Source organism: Heloderma suspectum, chromosome 1 (assembly GCF_057233095.1).
Source record: "Heloderma suspectum isolate Gila_16-S chromosome 1, 16-S_ref, whole genome shotgun sequence".
In the NCBI taxonomy this organism is placed as follows: Eukaryota; Metazoa; Chordata; class Lepidosauria; order Squamata; family Helodermatidae; genus Heloderma; species Heloderma suspectum.
Window position 1 is genome coordinate 172452743 of NC_139458.1, and position 14330 is coordinate 172467072.

A 14330-nucleotide genomic window follows, 5' to 3' on the forward strand; every position below is an offset into this window, starting at 1 on the left:
GTGTCCCTTTTGGACTGGATCTGTACTTCCCGTTTCTGGCACCAAATGAGACTTCGTGCCTGTATTGCTGCTTCTCCCTTCAGAAGCAGCAGCAGAATATTTGTAGGAAGGGCGCGGGTCCCAGGCACCTGAGATGACTGACACAGCTTTTGTTATTGTGTTGAACTGTGGTGCTGGAGGAAAATTCTGGGAGTGCCTTGGACTGCAAGAAGATCAAACCAGTCCATACTCCAGGAAATAAAGCCAGACTGCTCACTTGAGGGAAGGATCTTAAAGGCAAAACTGAAGTACTTTGGCCACATAATGAGAAGAGAGGATACCCTGGAGAAGATGCTGATGTTAGGGAAAGTGGAAGGCAAAAGGAAGAGGGGCCGACCAAGGGCAAGGTGGATGGATGATATTCTGGAGGTGACAGACTCGACCTTGGGGGAGCTGGGGGTGGCGACGGCCGACAGGAAGCTCTGGCGTGGGCTGGTCCACGAAGTCACGAAGAGTCGGAAGCGACTGACCGAATAAACAACAACAGCGTTACTGCGTGTGGACGCGCGCGCGAGAGAGAGCATCATCGGAGTTTCCCCATCTCGGCCTCACACGCCAGACGTTCCTGAGGCAACAGTTCCAACCCAAGAAGCAAGATTCGTTGCAGGAAAAACAACCACCACCACCTTCATGCATGCCTCCTCAGAAGCAAGTCCCACTGAGTTCAGTGGGACTTACGCCCGGGATTGCAGCCTGAAGAATTCAGCCCCTTTCACCGCTTTGTCGACCTCACCTCACCCAGCCGTCCGCTGAGCAGCGCCCGCCTCCGTCCTCGCCCGTGCCGCTTCACCGCGTCACCTCCGCTCAGGCTTACAGATACGGCGTAAAACATCCCCTCCCGCCCTTGCCGCCCTTTCATTCAGCAGTGCTCCGGGGGGCGGGGGCGGGGGCGGGGGGGGGAGAGAGAGAATAAGGCGCAAGGTTTCCGGCAGCTCCGGCCCGCTGAGGAAGCCGGCCGCTCCGCGCCGCGTGCGGGGCTGGGAGCGCGCGCCGCGCAAGGCGTGGCTCTTCTCGGTCTCGGGCGGGCCCCGCTGGCCCCTCCCGCCACAGCGCCCTCCGCGAACTCGCTCCTGCCTGGCGCGTCTCTCCCTCCCGCGCCCCACGAACGGGGAGAGCGTCTGGCGGCGCGAGCTCGGCGAGCCCCCTCGCGGGCAGCCACCCGCAGCTTTCACGAGAGCCGCCCCGGCAGGTGGGGCGTCGCCCCTGCCGCCCGCGCGCGCGCGTGTGAGGCGAGCGCAGTCGGCGGCGACCCGGTCCTCCCGCGGCGCTGCTGCTGGCCGACGACTGGCTGCCGGCTGCCCCGAAAACTTCGCCGCAGTTCAGCCGATGAGCCGGACGCAAGAAGCCGGGTGAGCGTCGCGGGGCGCGGCGAGGCGCGGGCTCCGGAGGAGAGCTTGCGCTGCGGCTGAGCCGGGGGAAGCGGGCGGCTGGGTGGCGAGGGCTTGCGTGGCCCTTGAAGGAAAGGAGGGAGGAGCTGAGCGCGGGTGGTCGGCAGGGGGGCAAAGTTGCTGTCTGTCTGTAACAGAAACTGGCTCCTGTTCAGCGAGGGCAGGTGGCTCCGGTGTCGGTGGGGCTGCGCATCCGCTCTGGGTTTCAGTCGGAACTCGAACGGAGTTATCCAAGGTGCTGGACGCCATCCCCCCAAATAGGTTAAACGCTTTGGATAGTTCCTTTAGAGTTCTGACTGGTTCTGGCTGAGACCCAGAGCAGATCCACAGCCCGACTGACATCAGAGCCACCAGCCTGCTCCTGTTGGACTTGGGTGAACGCAGAAGCCTTTCTCAGACGCTGCGCGGAAGGAGGGCCATTAAAACCGGGAGCAGAGCTCTCCGCCTTGCGTTGCCCTGAGGCAGCTGAGTGACAGGGCAGGGGCCATAGCTCCGTGGTAGAGGCACCTGCTTTGCGTGAGGAAGGCTCCCGGCGCAGACCCCTCCAGGTTAAAAAGGGCCCCGGGACCCTTAAGGGCCACTGCCTGTCAGAGCGCACAGTACCGTCTTTTGATAGTGTGACCTAGTATAAGGCAGCTTCCTATGATCTGGTGGTGAACAGAGCCGTGCCCGCACAACCTGTATACATGAGCTGCTATCTTGGCATCCGCAGGGTCCCAGTTCATGTGGACAGAGGATGAGTTGCCACCAGGGGCAGGGCGGGGGTAGCAGATGAGATCCTTCCTACTCCCTTCCCATGCATTGAGTCTGATAATGGTTAAAGGATAGGTTGTAATCTAAAGTGTGATTCTGAACACATCTCTTGCTTTCTGAGGCATTTGTTTTCAGGGTGGAGAAAATGTGTCAACATCTTTTCTACCACCTAGGCTGTATCTTGTGCTCACTCCTTCCTTTCTGCAATTCTTGATCTGATATTTATACTGGTTAGCTCTATCTTGCGACTAGATACAGAAGTACCCCTATTCTCTAAGAACTGTCTTGCTGGTTCCAACCAAATTCCAAATAATCAAATATTCTAACAGCTGCTAGCCTTATTACGCCTCTAGGACGGTCATAATCAATGGCATGAAAGTGGTGGCCACACCCTATTTGTCCTTGGGATCGTTAGATGGAGGAGGCGTTATTCACTGATCATGGTGAATAGCTATTGACTATGATGCTTTCGAACTGTGGTGCTGGAGAAGACTCTTACGAGTCCCCTGGACTGCAAGGAGGTCAAATCAGTCCATCCTAAAGGAAATCAACCCTGAGTTCTCATTGGAAGGACAGATAATGAAGCTGAAGCTCCAATATTTTGGCCACCTAATGAGAAGAGAAAACTCCCTGGAAAAGACCCTGATGCTGGGAAAGACTGAAGGCAAAAGGAGAAGGGGACGGCAGAGGATGAGATGGCTAGATAGCATCACGGATGCAATGAATATGAACTTGAGCACGCTCCGGGAGAGAGCGCAGGACAGGAAGGCCTGGCGTGCTATGGTCCATGGGGTCACGAAGAGTCGGACACGACTGAACAACAACAACAACAACAATGAGTATTAAAAGTAGGGTGATTGTCTTTCCCCTCTCTCCTTGGTTGGAGACCCTATACCTTTAAGATCTGCATAACAGGCAGGAATTCAGCAGGTGACGCTGTTCCCATGGCTTCATTCTAGAAAAGACTCAGCTGTTGAATGGTGTTTGTCATGCAGGTGTTAAAAGATAGAGGAGCTTTGCCAGGAAATGATGCAAGGGGCAGGGATGGGGGGAGATAGGGAGCTGCAATTTTAGTTCAGAGGGCTGTTTGCATGACACAGCAGCCCACCATGGGTTATTTAACCCATAGTGAGGCTGTTGTGCATGCAGCTGCCATTTTGAATATGCAACTCCCATTTAATCTTGTTTAATTTTATAAAATAATTCTGAACAGATGTACAGTAAGTTATTAATATTTAATCTATTAATTTTCACAAAGATGGTCTGGGCCCAATATTGGGGGGAAAGCATAATCCTCAACTAAAAGAGAACCGTTATTGAAAAGTATTGAGTTAGCCAAGATGGATAAGTTAACTGATATGATACACTGAAAGAACAGGACCCCTTTAATAATATTGCTGAGAAAAGGACTTGCTTTATAGAGTATTGGAACATGAATTGTGGATATATAACACTGGATGGGGGTAACTTTTTCTGTATTTTCTGTATTGTAGTTTAAAAAATATGGATTTAATGTTAAAAAAAAAGTAACAAGACAGTTTAAAAACTCTGGACCAGAAATCCTACTCAATAAAAAATAATAATCTCACTGTGTTTCAGTATATGTTTTTGAGTTTTCTGTTGTTCAGTTCTAAAGGCATGGACATGAATACAGAATTATGGGAGTTATGGGATAGTAATATGTTCTTTGTTTGGACAAATTATATGTGTTAAATTATGTTAGAAATAACAAATTATCAGTACTTTCATAAAAAAAAGAATTAGAATTTAAATTAGTGTTTGGGACGGGGTGAACTGGAATAAATTGAGTTCATATGAACACACATACATTGTACTACATTGTATTGTAATTAATTCTGATGTGCTTTATTCAGACTGGGGTTGTAAATTCAAATCTTGGTTTCTCTTGAGCAAGCAAGCTTGACTCTGACTCACAAACATTACAAGTCCTATTTGTTTCAAGTCTTGCTATAAATGTTGTTTTCCTTTCTTGTTGCCTTCCTCTGCCCTCTCTCCTTTTCTAACTATGTATGGAGCCACAATTTTCTCCTGTAATTGGTAGGTTACTATATTTGTCTCCATTAAGCTTAGCTGGACCGACAACTGTGGTGACTCTCTGTGAGAGTGCAGACCTGCAAATGTCAATAATTACACACCTGAGCTATTCAGTCATCAGTTTATTTATATTTCGCATTGACTCTGCGGAAAACAGAAACTAACTGGGTGGACTTGTTTTATGAGGGAATAGGCACTAAAGTTGGAATCTTCTCTTTGCTTTGTAGTGTGTTTCACAACAAAGCAACTGCGGTTTTGAGTCAGGCCAGGCTGACTTCCAGTTGCATCAGCCCATGGTCAGGAGGTCATGTTCTTACCTCTGCTGTCTATTGAACTCCACTTTGATGGGCTTCTGGCATGCAAGGCCTTTCAGCATTTGTGGCACTGAGTCCAGAGCAGATCTATGTTCAGTTCAATTCCTGGTAGCAGCATGTACGTATAATTGCTTTGACAGGTTGATGTAAAATTGCAGCTATTGTAGGCTGACAAAGTTGCATGAATTGGCCTTTGCAAAGAAGGAAATATGGCAATTGGGCTTCAGTATACAAGGTTATGAAGAATGATCAGGGATTACAATTATAATGACATGGATTGTTGTAAATTGGGAGTTTGTGGTATGCCTCTACTTGATGGTGGCACGCTTCTTCTGAAGTTTGCTGTCTGGGAGTTCTAAATGGCTTATGAAGGATCTTTAGCTAGGTTTTGTTCGTGAAGGATCAAATGGTATCTTTAGTCAGGAGTGCTTTGTGTCAGGCCAGATCTACACCTTGTATCATATCACTACAGTCCCATCATGGTAACACTATATCCCTCTTGCGCATTTATACCTCATAGGACACACAATTACATTTGTTGCAGTATTTTGGATAATGTGGAATAAAAAGCAGGAAATAGCACTACAATAGCAGTATATAGAATGTGTAATGTGCCCCAACAGTTATCAGTGCTCTACAATACTGCTATGAAGCAGGAGTGTAGATCTAGCTTCAGTTACATCTGACAGGCATCTGCATCCCTAGGTAAAGATCAGGGGTCTTGCAACTGTGGTCCGTGGCTTGGTAACCTCACAAAGTGACTATTGCAATAAGTTCAATGTGGGGTGGCCGTAGAGATTATGTGTTATGACAGCAGCACATCTTGTGCTGGTGTAGGCTACATATTACATCTTTTCTATTCCAAGAGCATAGCTCAGATTCTAGACACAATTCCAAGTGCTGCTTAGTGCCTATAAAGTCCTAAAAGTCCTGGACCACTGTCCCTTGGAAAAGTCCAGTGTTCCTTGGATGAATCCCTCTATCCTTAAAGATCTAGAAGCAAGGTCCTTCTCTGGCTCTTTAATTGTGAGGTGACTCATGGAATGGGAATTCCCTGCCCCCTTTTCCCACTGCAATCCCCTGTGTGCCCCTGAAGGCCTCTTCTAAGGGTCAAGAGCCATTAAGAAAGACTTCTCAGGTATGTAAGGGGCTGCAGTGGCAAGGAGCAATCCTTGCATGAGAGCTGCCTTGGATTCAGTCCTCTTTAAGTAAATACAATTTTGCTGAATCATTGGGAGAAATGATTGTAGCACTGAACTGATCTCCTCAAAAACTGTGATCCTTCATGTCTTCCCTTATCAACTTGTAACTGATAACACAAGAAGAGATGAAATGTTGAAAATCCTACTGATTGTTGTGTGCTCTGACTACTGGAATTCCTGTAATCATTAGGCCTTTGACCTCATTTCCTCCAGTATGTTTTTAAAAGGCATATGTGTTTGTGGTATAATCTCCCTTGCAGATGTCTATCCATTAGTGTCTCAACTTCAGTGTTGTATTTTTTCAAAGGCTCCACAGTAGCATCTGTTATGTGCATAAATCAAGGCAGGAGCTACTTCAAAGTGACAGATTAGAGGTAAATCTTCTTGGTTAATGAAAAGGAAATGTTAACAGTTTCTTTTGGGGGAGAGACAGTGAAATCCGGAAGGGCTAGCTTCATCAGGTGACCAAGATTGAACACATGAAATCCAGACTCTAACCTCATAAATTTAGACTTGTAGGGGAGAGTGGTTATCTGTATTTGATAGTGACTCATGTGATCATTAGCAGAATTTTGAAGCAAACAATCCTCAGGGCAAACTAAATATCAAATAAAATGGATGAGCAAGGTAATATCTGGATTTTGGGAGAAGCATTTCAGGCATCTGCTTACTGGAGAAATATTTATTTGCATATAATCCATTCTGACCCCTTCATGGATCTCTGTCTTGTTGTGGCAAAGGGGCTTGCTTAACTCAGTGAAGCCATAAGCTATGCTGTGCAGGGCCACCCAAGACGGACAGGTCATGGCGGAGAGTTCTGACAAAATGTGGTCCACTGGAGAAGGAAATGGCAACCCACTCCAGTATTCTTGCCAAGAAAACCCCATGGAACGTATCACAAGGCTAAAAGATATGACGCTGGAAGATGAGCCCCTCAGGTCAGAAGGTGTCCAATATACTACTGGGGAAGAGCAGAGGGTATTTCCAAGTAGCGCCAGAAAGAGTGAAGCGGCTGGGCCAAAGCTGAAAGGACACTCAGCTGTGGATGTGTCTGGTGGTGAAAAGAAAATCCGATGCTGTAAAGAACAATATTGTTTAGGAACCTGGAATGTCAGATCAATGAATCAAGGTAAGCTGGAGGTGGTCAAACATGAGATGGCAAGATTGAACATCGACATCTTGGGAATCAGCGAACTAAAATGGACAGGCATGGGCGAATTTAATTCAGGTGATCATCATATCTACTATTGTGGGCAAGAATCCCTTAGAAGAAATGGAGTAGCACTCATAGTCAACAAAAGGGTGGGAAAAGCAGTCCTGGGGTACAATCTCAGAAACGATAGAATGATCTCAGTACTATCCAAGGCAAACCATTCAACATCACAGTAATTCAAGTCTATGCCCCAACCACTGAGGCCAAAGAAGCTGAGGTTTTATCAGTTCTATGAAGACCTACAACACCTTCTAGAACTAGCACCAAAAAAAGATGTCCTCTTCATCATAGGGCATTGAAATGCTAAAGTAGGAAGTCAAGAAATAACCAGGATAACAGGCAGGCATGGCCATGGTGTACAAAATGAAGCAGGACAAAGGTTAATAGAGTTTTGCCAAGAGAACACGCTGATCATAGCAAACACTAGGGATGGCGGAGAATTTCTCCACGAATCTCCGGGAGGCCAAATGCCAACGCATTTGGCCCCCCGAAATTGGTGGTGAAATTCTCCGCCGCCCCGCCCCCCCGGGATGGGACTTACCTCGTGCAAATGTCCCTCTCGGCAGCAGGTCCCGGCAGCGGTTCGGCGGCGGTTCGGCGGGGGCAGCAGCGGCGGCTAGTCTTCTGACCGGCTGCCGCCACCGCCATTGCAAAATAAAAAAGGAAAGTAAAAAACACACACACACACCCGTGATAGGCTATGTAACGATTTACGTAGCCTATCACGGGTGACTTTGGAAGAAAAAAAAAAGCGCATACGCTAATGGCGGCGCCCATGGGGCGCCGCCATTTGCATTCCTTAGTTTGGCATGTCTAGTCTATGTAAAGATTTATGTAGACTACAGTGAAAATAAGGGCAATGCAAATAGCGCTTTTTTTTTTTTTCCAAAGTCACCCGTGATAGGCTACGTGACGATTTACATAGCCTGTCACGGCTGACTTTGGAAATCTAGCCATGATAGGCGACGTAAATCGTTACGTAGCCTATCACAGGTGTGTGTTGTTGTTTTTTTAACTTTCCTTTTTTTTTCGCGGCCGGGGAGACGGGGCGCTCCTCCCCGGCCTGAATTTCGGTGGCGAGGGATGGGGCGCCTCCCCCCTGGCCTGAATTTCGCCGGGCGAGGCGGGGCGCCTCCCCCCCTCGCCTGAACTTCGGGGGGAGAAGTGAAGCGCCTCCCCCCCAACGCAAAGCAAGCTGTGGGACCAGGTAAGTCCCTTTCGTCCATCCCTAGCAAACACTCTTTTCCAACAGCAAAAGAGGCAACTCTACACATGGACATCACCAGATGGTCAATATTGAAATCAGATTGATTATGTCCTTTGCAGCCAAAGATGGAGAAGCTCTATACAGTCAGTAAAAACAAGACCTGGAGCTGACTGTGGCTCAGATCATGAGCTTCTTATTGCAAAATTTCGGCTTAAATTGAAGAACATAGGGAAAACCACTAAACCATTCAGGTATGACCTAAATCATATCCCTTATGAATACACAGTGGAGGTGAGGAATAGATTTAAGGGATTAGACCTGATAGACAGAGTGCCTGAGGAACTATGGACGGAGGTCCGTAACATTGTTCAGGAGGCAGCAACGAAATCCATCCCAAAGAAAAAGAAATGCAAGAAAGCCAAGTGGCTGTCTGATGAGGCTTTACAAGTAGCTGAGGAAAGAAGGGAAGCAAAAAGCAAGGGAGAAAGGAGAAGATATATCCAACTGAATGCAGAGTTCCAGAGAATAGCAAGGAGAGACAAGAAGGCCTTCTTAAATGAACAATGCAAAGAAATCGAGGAAAACAACAGAATGGGAAAGACTAGAGATCTCTTCAAGAAAACTGGAGATCTCAAGGGAACGTTTTGGGCAAAGACAGGCATGATAAAGGACAAAGAAGGCAGGGACCTTACAGAAGCAGATGAAATTAAGAAGAGGTGGAAAGAATACACAGAAGAACTATACAGGAAAGATCTTAATGTCCCTGATAGTCATGATAGCGCGGTCACTGAACTTGAGCCGGACATCCTCGAGAGTGAAGTCAATTAGGCCTTAGGAAGCATTACTAACAACAAAGCTAGCGGAGATGACAGTATTCCAGCTGAGCTATTTAAAATCCTAAAAGATGATGCTGTTAAAGTGCTGCACTCAATATGCCAACACATTTGGAATACTCAACAGTGACCACAAGACTGGAAAAGGTCAGTTTATATTCCAATTCCAAAGAAGGACATTACCAAGGGGTGTTCAAACTACCGTACAATTGCCCTCATTTCACATGCCAGCAAGGTGATGCTCAAAATCCTACAAGCTAGGCTTCAGCAGCATGTGAACTGAGAACTACCGGAAGTACAAGCTGGGTTTCGAAGAGGTAGAGGAACTAGAGATCAAATCGCCAACATTTGCTGGATCATGGAGAAAGCAAGAGAATTCCAGAAAAATGTCTATTTCTGCTTCATTGACTACACTAAAGCCTTTGATTGTGTGGATCACAACAAACTGTGGCAAATTCTTAAAGTGATGGGAGTACCAGACCACCTTACCTGTCTCCTGAGAAACCTGTACGAGGGTCAAGAAGCAACAGTAAGAACCAGACATGGAACAACCGATTGGTTCAAAATTGGGAAAGGAGTACGACAAGGCTGCATATTATCGCCCTGCTTATTTAACTTATATGCAGAGTACATCATGAGAAACGCTGGGTTGGATGAATCACAGGTCGGAATTAAGATTGCTGGGAGAATTATCAACAACCTCAGATACGCAGATGATACCACCCTAATGGCAGAAAGCGAAGAGGATTTAAAGAGCCTCTTGTTGAGGGTGAAAGTGGAGAGTGCAAAAGCTGGTTTGGAACTCAACATTAAAAAAACTCAGATCATGGCATCTGGCCCCATCAGTTTCTGGCATATGGAAGGGGAAGAAATGGAAGCAGTGACAGATTTTACTTTCTTGGGCTCCAAGATCACCGCAGACGGTGACTGTAGCCATGAAATTAAAAGATGCTTGCTCCTTGGGAGGAAAGCTATGGCAAACCTAGACAGCATAGTAAGAAGCAGAGACATCACCTTGCTGACAAAGGTCCGTATAATCAAAGCTAGAGGTCAATCAGAGGTCAAATCTGTCAATCCTAAAGGAAATCAACCCTGAGTGCTCATTGGAAGGACAGATACTGAAGCTGAAGCTCAAATATTTTGGCCACCTAATGCAAAGAGAAAACTCACTGGAAAAGACCCTGATGCTGGGAAAGACTGAAGGCAAAGGAAGAAGGAGATGGCAGAGGATGAGATGGCTAGATAGCATCAACGATGCAATGAATATGAACTTGAGCACGCTCCGGGAGAGAGCGCAGGACAGGAAGGCCTGGCGTGCTATGGTCCATGGGGTCACGAAGAGCTGGACACGACTTAACGACTGAACAACAATCCATTCTGAAAATAGATTTCTTGTTTATTCACATTAAAAAATATCATAGAATCATAAAATAGTAGGGTTGGAAGGGGCCTACAAGACCATCAAGTCCAACCCGCTGCTCAGTGCAGGAATCCAAGTCAGAGCGTCCCCGACAGATGGCTGTCCAGCCTCATCTTGAATGCCTCCAGTGTGGGAGAGCCTACCACCTCCCTAGGTAATTGCTTCTACTGTCGTGTTGCTCTAACAGTCAGGACGTTTTTCCTGATGTTCAGCCGGAAACTGGCTTCCTGTAACTTGAGCCCATTATTCCATGTCCTGCATTCTGATCAAGAGGAGATCTTGGCCTTCCTCTCAGTGACAACCTTTCAAGTACTTGAAGAGCGCTATCATATCTCCCCTCAGTTTTCTCTTCTCAAGGCTAAACATGCCCAGTTCTTTCAGTCTCTTGGGTTTTTGATTGTATAAACCCATGTGGCCAGGACTCCTACTTTCACAGAAGCTGGGAAATAAGTCAGGAAAGTCTTTAGTTAACTGTAGTTTCTCGTAATGCCTGAATTGGGAAACTATGGTTAATAGTTTCTAAACAAGCCAGGATATTAAGGCAGGATTTAAAGTTGGCTTAATATCCTGACTTATTTGGAAGCCTTTTATCATACTTTCCTGATACATGGTGCTTTCAGATGGAGGTTTCCTAGTGCTACAAATTAGAAGGCATTGTGCAGCTGTTCCATCTTTCGTCTCCATAATGGTTTTTCTGGATGGACAAAGTGGTGAGAGAATATGAGAGGGCTATGAGTGTAAGACAACATTGTCTCGACCCCACCTGTAAAATTCTGTGAATGAGGCATGTGATCACAATAAAAGTCTCGCCTAGAAATACCCTTATATGTAGGAAAGTTATAAATGAAGACTTCCTGGCTTTGTCACTTGTGCAAAGGGAGGAGTGAAGTGACGGTGTGCAACTCATTCATATCTTGGCTTATTAAGACAAGTTATGATCATCGAAATGCAGCCAGTGAATCTACTGCTGATACAGCAAATGAACCCAGACCTCTGTTGGAAGTGTCGTATGCTTTTATGTGCTCACACTACCTCTAGTTCCATCTTTTCAGTGTGAGGGAGTTGTTATAACATTGTACTGTCTATTGAGCTAACAGTACACTATTGTTAACCCCCCCCCCCGAAAAAAAAAGCGTAGGAGTAGGTGAAAGGCAGTAGGTTAATGGTAACTACCATTAATTTTTCATTTCCTTGGTATTTGCAGGTTTAAGTCAGTGTGAGAAAGAAGTACCCTAGCAGATTCCTAGTGGAACATTTCTGCACATTTTGTTTACTTTTTATTTATACATGGATTTGGATAAAAAGTCAAAGGCGAAGGGCAGATTGGAGATAAAAATGTACATATGTTGGGAAGTTAGTTATAGACAACGTCTTTGGATTTGGTCCAGTCCACCAAAGGTGCATCATTTGGAAAATCTCCACAGGGTATTTTAGATGCCTGTTTCTTCCTTCCTCCATTGCATGCACACTCAGGCACACAATGTGCCACGCCACACACCCTCCATTCACTAAAACAGCCTAGCACAGTGTCTGTGGATATGCTAATGGGTATGTGCCACAAGGGGCAGGGAGGAGGACAGGCTTTGTTATGAATAGAAGAATCCTTCTGTCTGTGGGCATTGGGTAGTATCCAAAGGTAGCCCTACTTAGAATAGATGCATTGAAATGAATGGGACTTCAGTTAGTAATGATCCAATTCATTACTCTAAAGAGGACCAACATTGGATACTTCCCACTGTGTGCACAATCAATTGTATGGGGCCCACTATGTTTTATACTCAATATTTATCATGGGTTTTTTCTGTTAAATGGGGCATACCACAGTAATTTTCATAAGGGGTTTCCATATCTTTAGAGATGATAATAGAAGACCTAATTACCAAAAGTAGTAAGAATATTTACTAATTATCTAAACCGTTGCTTCTCTTTATACACTGGAATCATAAAAAAAAAACTAAATACATTTCATATATATCAATTGCAGTTTTTGATTTTAAAACATGTAGTTTTGCATATGCAGTTTCATTGTGTGTGTGTGGGGAGGTATTATGAAAATTATCCTATAGTAAAACACAGCATCTCAACCAGTGCATATTCTTCAGTGGCTTCATTATTGCTCCTTTCTATCTTTAGCAGCCATACCTCTAATTTCCTGGCACATCATGGTAATTATGTCATTTACAGAGCAATCATATACATGTGTACTCAGGAGTAAGTCCCACTGAGTTCAGTGGAGCTTACTTCCAGGTAAATGGGTATAGGATTACAGCCATAATCTTGAAAAACTGGAATTTCTTTCACTACCACATCTGTATAATACAAAGGAACCTACTTATACACACTTATATCCACACCAAAAAAAATCCTGTGGGATTTAACCTATTCACCCACAAATGTTTTTTTTTCCTTTAAAAAATGCCATTCCCCCAGGCTGCATCCAACTCCTACTTCACATCATACCGTTCAGGCTTGTATAATCCTGTCTGTTTACATTATATGAGAAAGTGGCCTCATTTGTGCATATGGACGGCTTTTCCCCTGTCAGGTAGATGTAAGATTCGATCAGAATGTGTTATTGACTCACTCTTTGGTGAAAGTTTTTTGTTGTTGTTAAGTCTTGCATGATGTGTAGAATCAAATATTTAATCAGGTGAAAGATAACAAAGAATGAAAAGGAGATCCCCACAATTTAGCTCGCACTTATACCCCTTAAACAATAGTAGCATTTATATCAGAATAGGAAGTGGATCACTATGCTAGGAAAGTAATGGTTTTCATGCATACTGCAGATACCCCTTTAGAGCAGAGATTAAAGGGAGTCCTCTCTCTCTCTCTCTCTCTCACATGAAAAAGATACTAATGAATCATTCATATTTGTATTTTGCACACATGTACCTTTTTGAGTTCATCACCGCTGTTTTAGTGACTAGAGTAGATGAACCAGTTCCCTTTTGCACCCTATTTTCATCGTTTGTTTCTTTAATAATACTGATATGTCCACACATCACAACTGCTGGCTTCTCTTTTGCACCTTGTTTTCCTCCCTTTGGTGACATTCTCCTTGGATAATGGAGGATACTCAGATGGCATTCATCAGTACAAATTCACAAGAGCTACACCACTAATAATGGCTCTGTTGTGTCATCTCGATGTCATGATAACTACTGGAATGAAGTAAATCCAGTGATCAGCATATGTCAGATGAGCCCTGCCTAATGTGTTGATCCTTGGAACACTTCTGATTATTTCAACCCCCATGGGAGACCAGATGCCGTAAAGCTGTATTGCTGCTGTTGCTTTCAAGGATTTAAAAAAGAAAATAAAAGCACACAGCAGAGTGAAAAGGATGGAATGGGGTACCCAGGACTCTTTATAAACTAGGGAAAATATTCCCCCTTCTTTATCTTTGGAGCTTTTCACAGAGGCAAAGCTTTTCTTGCATAATGGCTGTGTGAATTTTGCTCTCTCTCTTGATTTTTACTTTCAGATTAGCCAACTCTGTGTTGGAGCCCTAGTCTCAGTGAAGATGAGTTGGAGATGAGGTGCCATGAAGGCCATAGAGAAGGGACCTCAGCAATAAATTAGATAATTCCATAATGAGACACTGAACCGAACAGGATAGTAGATTGGCAGATAGTAGATCGGAAAGACCAGGCACTTAAAATATGCTGTAGTGGAAAGGCGGAAGAGCATTGTATATCAAAGAGCTAGTGGTCCATCACGATTATTCTCTTCCATGCCCCAAATGCACACAAGAGCCTAGCTTACGTCTGTGCCTGGATTTCTCATCCAGGCCTGGCAAGCCTTCTGCATTGTTATTGTTCAGTCGTTAAGTCATGTCCGACTCTTCGTGACCCCATGGACCATAGCACGCCAGGCCTTCCTGTTCTCCGCTCTCCCGGAGTG

The 14330-nt window shown here is 45.3% G+C and overlaps 1 protein-coding gene across 4 annotated transcripts in view; it reads left to right on the forward strand.

Moving 5' to 3' along the window:
- Positions 1–1247: 1247 nt before the first annotated feature.
- The window catches only part of LYPD6B (LY6/PLAUR domain containing 6B), a 92855-nt gene continuing 79772 nt past the window's right edge, over positions 1248–14330 (forward strand). For all 4 annotated transcript variants that reach the window (XR_014784389.1, XM_084810305.1, XM_084810324.1 and 1 more), the window contains exon 1: positions 1248–1388. The gene's annotated coding sequence lies outside the window, so the exon portion shown is untranslated. The remainder of the gene's footprint in view (positions 1389–14330) is intronic.